This window comes from Pleurodeles waltl, unplaced genomic scaffold (assembly GCF_031143425.1).
Source record: "Pleurodeles waltl isolate 20211129_DDA unplaced genomic scaffold, aPleWal1.hap1.20221129 scaffold_39, whole genome shotgun sequence".
Taxonomy (NCBI): Eukaryota; Metazoa; Chordata; class Amphibia; order Caudata; family Salamandridae; genus Pleurodeles; species Pleurodeles waltl.
In genome coordinates, this window is record NW_027150097.1 from 4,883,849 (window position 1) to 4,897,678 (window position 13,830).

Sequence of the window (13,830 nt, forward strand, 5' to 3'; positions counted from 1 at the left end):
TTCCGTACACTGAGAGTTATATTGTTCTTCTCAGTAGTACACAATCAATTGGGGTAACAGACACCTCACTTCTGACAAAAGAGAAGGAATGACCAGAAGTCATCATTTCTGCCACAACCTGTCAGGTCTCATTATTTACAACCTTAGAGCTTCTACACATACACAGAGCCCAGGACACGGAGGACAGCAGCAGTCCCTGCATTCACTATTACTAACCCCTCCCCTTGAGCCAGACAAAGCCACGCCCCTCCCGTAGGACACTCCTGGGTTTCCTCACCAGACTGATGGCCCCACAGACCCCTCTCCAGTTATCTTCCAGCTGCTTCCTTGACGACACTCCCCTGCACCTGTCACAGGTTCCAGGCTGCCCTCCTGGGGCTCGAGTTATACTCCTTCTCTATCTACTAACAGCACCGACTCCAGTCCTGACACTGGATTGGTTCACACAGAGAAGAAACAGCTCAGAAGTAGTCTGGGTTGTTCCCAGATACCTGCATCTCCACAGAGTGACCGCCAGGGGGCAGCACAGCCAAAGCACTCACAGCCCACAAGCCTACGAATCATCAATAGGATGTCAGCAGCCTTGTCAGAGGCGCAGAGACTAGTAATTCCACAATATTTTGGGACAGCAGAGGAAGAAGCAAGTGCTGAGCTGAAGTGGTCACTGCTGTTTTGTCACAACACCAGACATATGTTCTTAAAAGCACGTAAGCGCACATTCTTAGGAATTCTCGGTCGTCTTCTCCCTTTCTGACATTATACCAATTGTATACACCCGAATGGAGAAAAGTTAAAATATAAGGTACTAGGAATATGCGCCAAAGGTAGGCAAATTAAACATTTCAAATACAAATATTACCATATTTATTGATGTAAAATGTAAACAAGTTAGACTGAAAATATGTGTGTGTGTTTACAAAGGATGTCTAAAGTGTATGCTGTGAGGTCAGGTTGCAGTTCACTACTTGCACTTGTGCCTTTCACAAGTGTGAGTACCCAGTTACACTAATGTCTGCTCTGACTTGTTATTCTGAGAGTCATGTGCTAAAGGGGGGCTTCCACCCTAGTTTGAGCGACCAGAGTACGAATGCCCCAGGGCACAGGAAGTACACAGTCCTCATTGATACAACTGTGGCCCAGTAACTTCTGACTGCCCTTTGACCCCACAGACTGGCACATATATGTCATCAGACTATAGCACTGTTGTACATATGCACACATGTGCATGTACACGTCAGCCAGTTTTTTATTCATTTATGTGCTAATACTGTTCAGCATCAGGATGTGATGTCGAAGGAGACTGGTGGAGAGCGCCGAAGTCTCTGGTATTTCAAGACAAAACTAGAGACCTTTTCACACTCATATACTGCTCCAGGCAGATCTTCCACTGCAAATGCAAGTTATATGAGTCCAGCTGAAAACTGTTTATTTTTGGGTACTTGCTTTAGTCAAAGGTTACCATTTGCAACTCACAAAAAAAAAGCAAAGGGCAATTTCATACATTAACACTTTGGTAAAGTCGTTCTTTCACACCGTACATTTCCGTAAGTTTCTCTCTCCTTGTAAGTTATCCGGTGTGAAGGCCAAGTGGAGTCAGGTCCACACTGTGCATCTTACAGTTGTGTAGCCAGAGTAGAGAGGTGTCCACACAGACACAGGATGTAGACAACACCTGTGTGTAGCATCAAGTGTCCCCAGCAACGCCTATAGAATAATGTATAGATGCCCCCAAACCGCAGAAACCACGAGGGGAATGAAAAGAGGAAGAGACGGGTTATGTCAGAGATACAAATGGTTTCCTGCTCAAGACCTGCAATAAATTAAAACAAAAGTATTATTACAAACATTCCAGGTCCTACCGATATTGGAACTCAGATTGCTGGATTCAGAGTCCAGAGTGCTAATCATTACACGATGGAACCAACGTCCACGATCCTCAACCCTAGGAGTCCTGAAGCAGTGTCAGTCGCCACCTACTGTCTATCGCTTGAATTCGTTCACACTGTAAATCAAACATGACAAATCCAACAGCACAACTAAAATGTGTATTTCACAAGTAATAACATAAAAACAGAAATATACTTTTGCTGATGCAGAAACAAAGAAAACGTCTCGTCTGATGCTTCGAAATCTCCATTTAGCATGGCCCCTTAACTAACCACCAAGAGTCTTTGCACGGCTGGGAACCTTTGTAAAAGGGTCAGTGGGTCACTGTGAATGCAGCAGATCTTCACCCCTGTATTTCTTACAAAGAAGCAGAGTTTTATTCCAGGTACAGGAGGCATCTCTGGTGTCTGATACTACCGGTAGTGTTCAGCCTACCCTCTCTGAGAGAGCAGCAGTGAGGGTACAAAGCACACTGGTTGCAAAATGTGGACACTGCAAACAACAGCTGCAATATCACAGATGATATAAAACACATAAAGTACTCAAGTCTTATACTAGAAACAACACAGCAGGGAAATCATGTCATAAAACAAATGATGAACCCACAGTATGGACGGGGCAGGTAATAAAATGCGAATTTCCCATGGTGGGACCACAGTCAATTGCTGCCTTCTTCTCTGTGCCCCGGTCTCTTTATATAATCTGTACTTTTTGTTGTGCAATAAAAGAAAAACAAGGAATAACCCTTCATAGTATTAATGTACAGGTCAAGGGCTGGGGAGAGAGGGCAGTAGATTTGGGGGTCGGTGTAAACCTCTGACGGCATTAGATGGAAGCAGAAGACAAAGCAAGTGACATTTATTAAGACTTTAGGTGCATTTAGGTTTATAGAAAAAAACTGAGAAAGATTAAAATGTCTGAGTAGTGAAAAAAAAATATATGGATTTCCCATACCGGGAGTCGAACCCAGGCCACCTGGGTGAAAACCAGAAATCCTAACCGCTAGACCATATGGGAACTGTGAACTTTTTATACAGCTTAGTGTATGTGAGGTGTCTCCCAGGGTCACAGTGCAGTCCGTACACTGAGAGTTATATTGTTCTTCTCAGTAGTACACAATCAATTGGGGTAACAGACACCTCACTTCTGACAAAAGAGAAGGAATGACCAGAAGTCATCATTTCTGCCACAACCTGTCAGGTCTCATTATTTACAACCTTAGAGCTTCTACACATACACAGAGCCCAGGACACGGAGGACAGCAGCAGTCCCTGCATTCACTATTACTAACCCCTCCCCTTGAGCCAGACAAAGCCACGCCCCTCCCGTAGGACACTCCTGGGTTTCCTCACCAGACTGATGGCCCCACAGACCCCTCTCCAGTTATCTTCCAGCTGCTTCCTTGACGACACTCCCCTGCACCTGTCACAGGCTCCAGGCTGCCCTCCTGGGGCTCGAGTTATACTCCTTCTCTATCTACTAACAGCACCGACTCCAGTCCTGACACTGGATTGGTTCACACAGAGAAGAAACAGCTCAGAAGTAGTCTGGGTTGTTCCCAGGTACCTGCATCTTCACAGAGTGACTGCCAGGGGGCAGCACAGCCAAAGCACTCACAGCCCACAATGCTACAAATCATCAATTGGATGTCAGCAGCCTTGTCAGAGGCGCAGAGACTAGTAATTCCACAATATTTTGGGACAGCAGAGGAAGAAGCAAGTGCTGAGCTGAAGTGGTCACTGCTGTTTTGTCACAACACCAGACATATGTTCTTAAAAGCATGTAAGCTCACATTCTTAGGAATTCTCGGTCTTCTTCTCCCTTTCTGACATTATACCAATTGTATACACCCGAATGGAGAAAAGTTAAAATATAAGGTACTAGGAATATGCGCCAAAGGTAAGCAAATTAAACATTTCAAATACAAATATTACCATATTTATTGATGTAAAATGTAAACAAGTTATACTGAAAATATGTTTGTGTGTTTACAAAAGATGTCTAAAGTGTATGCTGTGAGGTCAGGTTGCAGTTCACTACTTGCACTTGTGCCTTTCACAAGTGTGAGTACCCAGTTACACTAATGTCTGCTCTGACTTGTTATTCTGAGAGTCATGTGCTAAAGGGGGGCTTCCACCCTAGTTTGAGGGACCAGAGTACGAATGCCCCAGGGCACAGGAAGTACACAGTCCTCATTGATACAACTGTGGCCCAGTAACTTCTGACTGCCCTTTGACCCCACAGACTGGCACATATATGTCATCAGACTATAGCACCGTGGTACATATGCACACATGTGCATGTACACGTCAGCCAGTTTTTTATTCATTTATCTGCTAATACTGTTCAGCATCAGGATGTGATGTCGAAGGAGACTGGTGGAGAGCGCCGAAGTCTCTGGTATTTCAAGACAAAACTAGAGACCTTTTCACACTCATATACTGCTCCAGGCAGATCTTCCACTGCAAATGCAAGTTATATGAGTTCAGCTGAAAACTGTTTATTTTTGGGTACTTGCTTTAGTCAAAGGTTACCATTTGCAACTCACAAAAAAAAGCAAAGGGCAATTTCATACATTAACACTTTGGTACAGTCGTTCTTTCACATCGTACATTTCCGTAAATTTCTCTCTCCTTGTAAGTTATCCGGTGTGAAGGCCAAGTGGAGGCAGGTCCACACTGTGCTTCTTACAGTTGTGTAGCCAGAGTAGAGAGGTGTCCACACAGACACAGGACGTAGACAACACCTGTGTGTAGCATCAAGTGTCCCCAGCAACGCCTATAGAATAATGTATAGATGCCCCCAAACCGCAGAAACCACGAGGGGAATGAAAAGAGGAAGAGACGGGTTATGTCAGAGATACAAATGGTTTCCTGCTCAAGACCTGCAATAAATTAAAACAAAAGTATTATTACAAACATTCCAGGTCCTACCGATATTGGAACTCAGATTGCTGGATTCAGAGTCCAGAGTGCTAATCATTACACGATGGAACCAACGTCCACGATCCTCAACCCTAGGAGTCCTGAAGCAGTGTCAGTCGCCACCTACTGTCTATCGCTTGAATTCGTTCACACTGTAAATCAAACATGACAAATCCAACAGCACAACTAAAATGTGTATTTCACAAGTAATAACATAAAAACAGAAATATACTTTTGCTGATGCAGAAACAAAGAAAACGTCTCGTCTGATGCTTCGAAATCTCCATTTAGCATGGCCCCTTAACTAACCACCAAGAGTCTTTGCACGGCTGGGAACCTTTGTAAAAGGGTCAGTGGGTCACTGTGAATGCAGCAGATCTTCACCCCTGTATTTCTTACAAAGAAGCAGAGTTTTATTCCAGGTACAGGAGGCATCTCTGGTGTCTGATACTACCGGTAGTGTTCAGCCTACCCTCTCTGAGAGAGCAGCAGTGAGGGTACAAAGCACACTGGTTGCAAAATGTGGACACTGCAAACAACAGCTGCAATATCACAGATGATATAAAACACATAAAGTACTCAAGTCTTATACTAGAAACAACACAGCAGGGAAATCATGTCATAAAACAAATGATGAACCCACAGTATGGACGGGGCAGGTAATAAAATGCGAATTTCCCATGGTGGGACCACAGTCAATTGCTGCCTTCTTCTCTGTGCCCCGGTCTCTTTATATAATCTGTACTTTTTGTTGTGCAATAAAAGAAAAACAAGGAATAACCCTTCATAGTATTAATGTACAGGTCAAGGGCTGGGGAGAGAGGGCAGTAGATTTGGGGGTCGGTGTAAACCTCTGACGGCATTAGATGGAAGCAGAAGACAAAGCAAGTGACATTTATTAAGACTTTAGGTGCATTTAGGTTTATAGAAAAAAACTGAGAAAGATTAAAATGTCTGAGTAGTGAAAAAAAAAAAATATGGATTTCCCCTACCGGGAGTCGAACCCAGGCCTCCTGGGTGAAAACCAGGAATCCTAACCGCTAGACCATATGGGAACTATGAACTTTTTCTACAGCTTAGTGTATGTGAGGTGTCTCCCAAGATCACAGTGCATTCCGTACACTGAGAGTTATATTGTTCTTCTCAGTAGTACACAATCAATTGGGGTAACAGACACCTCACTTCTGACAAAAGAGAAGGAATGACCAGAAGTCATCATTTCTGCCACAACCTGTCAGGTCTCATTATTTACAACCTTAGAGCTTCTACACATACACAGAGCCCAGGACACGGAGGACAGCAGCAGTCCCTGCATTCACTATTACTAACCCCTCCCCTTGAGCCAGACAAAGCCACGCCCCTCCCCCAGGACACCCCTTGACTCCTGGGTTTCCTCACTAGACTGATGGCAACACAGACCCCTCTCCAGTTATCTTCCAGCTACTTCCCTGACGACACTCCCCTGCACCTGTCACAGGCTCCAGGCTGCCCTCCTGGGGCTCGAGTTATACTCCTTCTCTATCTACTAACAGCACCGACTCCAGTCCTGACACTGGATTGGTTCACACAGAGAAGAAGCAGCTCAGAAGTAGTCTGGGTTGTTCCCAGGTACCTGCATCTTCACAGAGTGACTGCCAGGGGGCAGCACAGCCAAAGCACTCACAGCCCACAAGGCTACAAATCATCAATTGGATGTCAGCAGCCTTGTCAGAGGCGCAGAGACTAGTAATTCCACAATATTTTGGGACAGCAGAGGAAGAAGCAAGTGCTGAGCTGAAGTGGTCACTGCTGTTTTGTCACAACACCAGACATATGTTCTTAAAAGCATGTAAGCACACACTCTTAGGAATTCTCGGTCGTCTTCTCCCTTTCTGACATTATACCAATTGTATACACCCGAATGGAGAAAAGTTAAAATATAAGGTACTAGGAATATGCGCCAAAGATAGGCAAATTAAACATTTCAAGTACAAATATTACCATATTTATTGATGTAAAATGTAAACAAGTTAGACTGAAAATATGTGTGTGTGTTTACAAGGGATGTCTAAAGTGTATGCTGTGAGGTCAGGTTGCAGTTCACTACTTGCACTTGCGCCTTTCACAAGTGTGAGTACCCAGTTACACTAATGTCTGCTCTGACTTGTTATTCTGAGAGTCATGTGCTAAAGGGGGGCTTCCACCCTAGTTTGAGGGACCAGAGTACGAATGCCCCAGGGCACAGGAAGTACACAGTCCTCATTGATACAACTGTGGCCCAGTAACTTCTGACTGCCCTTTGACCCCACAGACTGGCACATACATGTCATCAGACTATAGCACCGTGGTACATATGCACACATGTGCATGTACACATCAGCCAGTTTTTTATTCATTTATGTGCTAATACTGTTCAGCATCAGGATGTGATGTCGAAGGCGAAAGGTGGAGAGCGCCGACGTCTCTGGTATTTCAAGACAAAACTAGAGACCTTTTCACACTCATATACTGCTCCAGGCAGATCTTCCACTGCAAATGCAAGTTATATGAGTCCAGCTGAAAACTGTTTATTTTTGGGTACTTGCTTTAGTCAAAGATTACCATTTGCAACTCACAAAAAAAAAAGCAAAGGGCAATTTCATACATTAACACTTTGGTAAAGTCGTTCTTTCACACCGTACATTTCCGTAAGTTTCTCTCTCCTTGTAAGTTATCCGGTGTGAAGGCCGCGTGGAGTCAGGTCCACACTGTGCATCTTACTGTTGTGTAGCCAGAGTAGAGAGGTGTCCACACAGACACAGGACGTAGACAACACCTGTGTGTAGCATCACGTGCCCCCAGCAACACCTATAGAATAATGTATAGATGCCCCCAAGCCGCAGAAACCACGAGGGGAATGAAAATAGGAAGAGACGGGTTATGTCAGAGATACAAATTGTTTCCTGCTCAAGACCTGCAATAAATTAAAACAAAAGTATTATTACAAACATTCCAGGTCCTACCGATATTGGAACTCAGATTGCTGGATTCAGAGTCCAGAGTGCTAATCATTACACGATGGAACCAACGTCCACGATCCTCAACCCTAGGAGTCCTGAAGCAGTGTCAGTCGCCACCTACTGTCTATCGCTTGAATTCGTTCACACTGTAAATCAAACATGACAAATCCAACAGCACAACTAAAATGTGTATTTCACAAGTAATAACATAAAAACAGAAATATACTTTTGCTGATGCAGAAACAAAGAAAACGTCTCGTCTGATGCTTCGAAATCTCCATTTAGCATGGCCCCTTAACTAACCACCAAGAGTCTTTGCACGGCTGGGAACCTTTGTAAAAGGGTCAGTGGGTCACTGTGAATGCAGCAGATCTTCACCCCTGTATTTCTTACAAAGAAGCAGAGTTTTATTCCAGGTACAGGAGGCATCTCTGGTGTCTGATACTACCGGTAGTGTTCAGCCTACCCTCTCTGAGAGAGCAGCAGTGAGGGTACAAAGCACACTGGTTGCAAAATGTGGACACTGCAAACAACAGCTGCAATATCACAGATGATATAAAACACATAAAGTACTCAAGTCTTATACTAGAAACAACACAGCAGGGAAATCATGTCATAAAACAAATGATGAACCCACAGTATGGACGGGGCAGGTAATAAAATGTGAATTTCCCATGGTGGGACCACAGTCAATTGCTGCCTTCTTCTCTGTGCCCCGGTCTCTTTATATAATCTGTACTTTTTGTTGTGCAATAAAAGAAAAACAAGGAATAACCCTTCATAGTATTAATGTACAGGTCAAGGGCTGGGGAGAGAGGGCAGTAGATTTGGGGGTCGGTGTAAACCTCTGACGGCATTAGATGGAAGCAGAAGACAAAGCAAGTGACATTTATTAAGACTTTAGGTGCATTTAGGTTTATAGAAAAAAACTGAGAAAGATTAAAATGTCTGAGTAGTGAAAAAAAAAAATATGGATTTCCCATACCGGGAGTCGAACCCAGGCCGCCTGGGTGAAAAACAGGAATCCTAACCGCTAGACCATATGGGAACTGTGAACTTTTTATACAGCTTAGTGTATGTGAGGTGTCTCCCAAGATCACAGTGCATTCCGTACACTGAGAGTTATATTGTTCTTCTCAGTAGTACACAATCAATTGGGGTAACAGACACCTCACTTCTGACAAAAGAGAAGGAATGACCAGAAGTCATCATTTCTGCCACAACCTGTCAGGTCTCATTATTTACAACCTTAGAGCTTCTACACATACACAGAGCCCAGGACACGGAAGACAGCAGCAGTCCCTGCATTCACTATTACTAACCCCTCCCCTTGAGCCAGACAAAGCCACGCCCCTCCCGTAGGACACTCCTGGGTTTCCTCACCAGACTGATGGCCCCACAGACCCCTGTCCAGTTATCTTCCAGCTGCTTCCTTGACGACACTCCCCTGCACCTGTCACAGGCTCCAGGCTGCCCTCCTGGGGCTCGAGTTATCCTCCTTCTCTATCTACTAACAGCACCGACTCCAGTCCTGACACTGGATTGGTTCACACAGAGAAGAAACAGCTCAGAAGTAGTCTGGGTTGTTCCCAGGTACCTGCATCTTCACAGAGTGACTGCCAGGGGGCAGCACAGCCAAAGCACTCACAGCCCACAAGGCTACAAATCATCAATTGGATGTCAGCAGCCTTGTCAGAGGCACAGAGACTAGTAATTCCACAATATTTTGGGACAGCAGAGGAAGAAGCAAGTGCTGAGCTGAAGTGGTCACTGCTGTTTTGTCACAACACCAGACATATGTTCTTAAAAGCACGTAAGCGCACATTCTTAGGAATTCTCGGTCGTCTTCTCCCTTTCTGACATTATACCAATTGAATACACCCGAATGGAGAAAAGTTAAAATATAATGTACTAGGAATATGCGCCAAAGGTAGGCAAATTAAACATTTCAAGTACAAATATTACCATATTTATTGATGTAAAATGTAAACAAGTTAGACTGAAAATATGTGTGTGTGTTTACAAAGGATGTCTAAAGTGTATGCTGTGAGGTCAGGTTGCAGTTCACTACTTGCACTTGTGCCTTTCACAAGTGTGAGTACCCAGTTACACTAATGTCTGCTCTGACTTGTTATTCTGAGAGTCATGTGCTAAAGGGGGGCTTCCACCCTAGTTTGAGGGACCAGAGTACGAATGCCCCAGGGCACAGGAAGTACACAGTCCTCATTGATACAACTGTGGCCCAGTAACTTCTGACTGCCCTTTGACCCCACAGACTGGCACATATATGTCATCAGACTATAGCACCGTGGTACATATGCACACATGTGCATGTACACGTCAGCCAGTTTTTTATTCATTTATGTGCTAATACTGTTCAGCATCAGGATGAGATGTCGAAGGAGACTGGTGGAGAGCGCCGAAGTCTCTGGTATTTCAAGACAAAACTAGAGACCTTTTCACACTCATATACTGCTCCAGGCAGATCTTCCACTGCAAATGCAAGTTATATGAGTCCAGCTGAAAACTGTTTATTTTTGGGTACTTGCTTTAGTCAAAGGTTACCATTTGCAACTCACAAAAAAAAGTCAAAGGGCAATTTCATACATTAACACTTTGGTAAAGTCGTTCTTTCACACCGTACATTTCAGGAAGTTTCTCTCTGCTTGTAAGTTATCCGGTGTGAAGGCCGCGTGGAGTCAGGTCCACACTGTGCATCTTACTGTTGTGTAGCCAGAGTAGAGAGGTGTCCACACAGACACAGGACGTAGACAACACCTGTGTGTAGCATCACGTGCCCCCAGCAACGCCTATAGAATAATGTATAGATGCCCCCAAGCCGCAGAAACCACGAGGGGTATGAAAACAGGAAGAGACGGGTTATGTCAGAAATACAAATGGTTTTCTGCTCAAGACCTGCAATAAATTAAAACAAAAGTATTATTACAAACATTCCAGGTCCTACCGATATTGGAACTCAGATTGCTGGATTCAGAGTCCAGAGTGCTAATCATTACACGATGGAACCAACGTCCACGATCCTCAACCCTAGGAGTCCTGAAGCAGTGTCAGTCGCCACCTACTGTCTATCGCTTGAATTCGTTCACACTGTAAATCAAACATGACAAATCCAACAGCAACACTAAAATGTGTATTTCACAAGTAATAACATAAAAACAGAAATATACTTTTGCTGATGCAGAAACAAAAAAAACGTCTCGTCTGATGCTTCGAAATCTCCATTTAGCATGGCCCCTTAACTAACCACCAAGAGTCTTTGCACGGCTGGGAACCTTTGTAAAAGAGTCAGTGGGTCACTGTGAATGCAGCAGATCTTCACCCCTGTATTTCTTACAAAGAAGCAGAGTTTTATTCCAGGTACAGGAGGCATCTCTGGTGTCTGATACTACCGGTAGTGTTCAGCCTACCCTCTCTGAGAGAGCAGCAGTGAGGGTACAAAGCACACTGGTTGCAAAATGTGGATACTGCAAACAGCAGCTTCAATATCACAGATGATATAAAACACATAAAGTGCTCAAGGCTTATACTAGAAACAACACAGCAGGGGAATCATGTCCTAAAACAAATGATGAACCCACAGTATGGACGGGGCAGGTAATAAAATGTGAATTTCCCATGGTGGGACCACCGTCAATTGCTGCCTTCTTTTCTCTGTGCCCCGGTCTCATTATATAATCTGTACTTTTTGTTGTGCAATAAAAGAAAAACAAGGAATAACCCTTCATAGTATTAATGTACAGGTCAAGGGCTAGGGCGAGAGGGCAGTAGATTTGGGGGTCGGTGTAAACCTCTGACGGCATTAGATGGAAGCAGAAGACAAAGCAAGTGACATTTATTAAGACTTTAGGTGCATTTAGGTTTATAGAAAAAAACTGAGAAAGATTAAAATGTCTGAGTAGTGAAAAAAAAAAATGGATTTCCTATACCAGGAGTCGAACCCGGGCCGCCTGGGTGAAAACCAGGAATCCTAACCGCTAGACCACATGTGAACTGTGAACGGTTTATACAGCTCAGTGTATGTGAGGTGTCTCCCAAGGTCACACTGCATTCCGTACACTGAGAGTTATATTGTTCTTCTCAGTAGTACACAATCAATTGGGGTAACAGACACCTCACTTCTGACAAAAGAGAAGGAATGACCAGAAGTCATCATTTCTGCAACAACCTGTCAGGTCTCATTATTTACAACCTTAGAACTTCTACACATACACAGAGCCCAGGACACGGAGGACAGCAGCAGTCCCTGCATTGACTATTACTAACCCCTCCCCTTGAGCCAGACAAAGCCACGCCCCTCCCCCAGGACACCCCTTGACTCCTGGGTTTCCTCACCAAACTGATGGCCCCACAGACCCCTCTCCAGTTATCTTCCAGCTGTTTCCTTGACGACACTCCCCTGCACCTGTCACAGGCTCCAGGCTGCCCTCCTGGGGCTCGAGTTATACTCCTTCTCTATCTACTAACAGCACCGACTCCAGTCCTGACAATGGAATGGTTCACACAGAGAAGAAGCAGCTCAGAAGTAGTCTGGGTTGTTCCCAGGTACCTGCATCTTCACAGAGTGACCGCCAGGGGGCAGCACAGCCAAAGCACTCACAGCCCACAAGCCTACGAATCATCAATTGGATGTCAGCAGCCCTGTCAGAGGCGCAGAGACTAGTAATTCCACAGTATTTTGGGACAGCAGAGGAAGAAGCAAGTGCTGAGCTGAAGTGGTCAGTGCTGTTTTGTCACAACACCAGACATATGTTCTTAAAAGCATGTAAGCGCACATTCTTAGGCATTCTCGGTCGTCTTCTCCCTTTCTGACATTATACCAATTGTATACACCCGAATTGAGAAAAGTTAAAATATAAGGGACTAGGAATATGCGCCAAAGGTAGGCATATTAAACATTTCAAGTACAAATATTACCATATTTATTGATGTAAAATGTAAACAAGTTAGACTGAAAATATGTGTGTGTGTTTACAAAGGATGTCTAAAGTGTATGTTGTGAGGTCAGGTTGCAGTTCACTACTTGCTCTTGCGCCTTTCACAAGTGTGAGTACCCAGTTACACTAATGTCTGCTCTGACTTGTTATTCTGAGAGTCATGTGCTAAAGGGGGGCTTCCACCCTAGTTTGAGGGACCAGAGTACGAATGCCCCAGGGCACAGGAAGTACACAGTCCTCATTGATACAACTGTGGCCCAGTAACCTCTGACTGCCCTTTGACCCCACAGACTGGCACATATATGTCATCAGACTATAGCACCGTGGTACATATGCACACATGTGCATGTACACGTCAGCCAGTTTTTTATTCATTTATGTGCTAATACTGTTCAGCATCAGGATGTGATGTCGAAGGAGAAAGGTGGAGAGCGCCGAAGTCTCTGGTATTTCAAGACAAAACTAGAGACCTTTTCACACTCATATACTGCTCCAGGCAGATCTTCCACTGCAAATGCAAGAAATGAGACCAGCTGAAAACTGTTTATTTTTGGGTACTTGCTTTAGTCAAAGGTTACCATTTGTAACTCACAAAAAAAAATCAAAGGGCAATTTCATACATTAACACTTTGGTAAAGTCGTTCTTTCACACCGTACATTTCAGGAAGTTTTTCTTTCCTTGTAAGTTATCCGGTGTGAAGGCCGCGTGGAGTCAGGTCCACACTGTGCATCTTACTGTTATGTAGCCAGAGTAGAGAGGTGTCCACACAGACACAGGACGTTGACAACACCTGTGTGTAGCATCACGTGCCCCCAGCAACGCCTATAGAATAATGTATAGATGCCCCCAAGCCGCAGAAACCACGAGGGGAATGAAAACAGGAAGAGACGGGTTATGTCAGAAATACAAATGGTTTCCTGCTCAAGACCTGCAATAAATTAAAACAAAAGTATTATTACAAATATTCCAGGTCCTACCGATATTGGAACTCAGATTGCTGGATTCAGAGTCCAGAGTGCTAATCATTACACGATGGAACCAACGTCCACGATCCTCAACCCTAGGAGTCCTGAAGCAGTGTCAGT

General features: G+C 44.3%; 3 non-coding genes across 3 annotated transcripts; all 3 read right to left on the reverse strand.

Moving 5' to 3' along the window:
- Positions 1-2,832: 2,832 nt before the first annotated feature.
- On the reverse strand, positions 2,833-2,904 carry TRNAE-UUC (transfer RNA glutamic acid (anticodon UUC)). The gene has a single exon. It is a non-coding gene; the product is annotated as a tRNA-Glu (tRNA).
- Positions 2,905-5,794: 2,890 nt separating this feature from the next.
- TRNAE-UUC (transfer RNA glutamic acid (anticodon UUC)) lies at positions 5,795-5,866 on the reverse strand. Its single transcript has one exon. It is a non-coding gene; the product is annotated as a tRNA-Glu (tRNA).
- Positions 5,867-8,765: 2,899 nt separating this feature from the next.
- Positions 8,766-8,837, reverse strand: TRNAE-UUC (transfer RNA glutamic acid (anticodon UUC)). The gene has a single exon. It is a non-coding gene; the product is annotated as a tRNA-Glu (tRNA).
- Between the last annotated feature and the right edge of the window lie 4,993 nt (positions 8,838-13,830).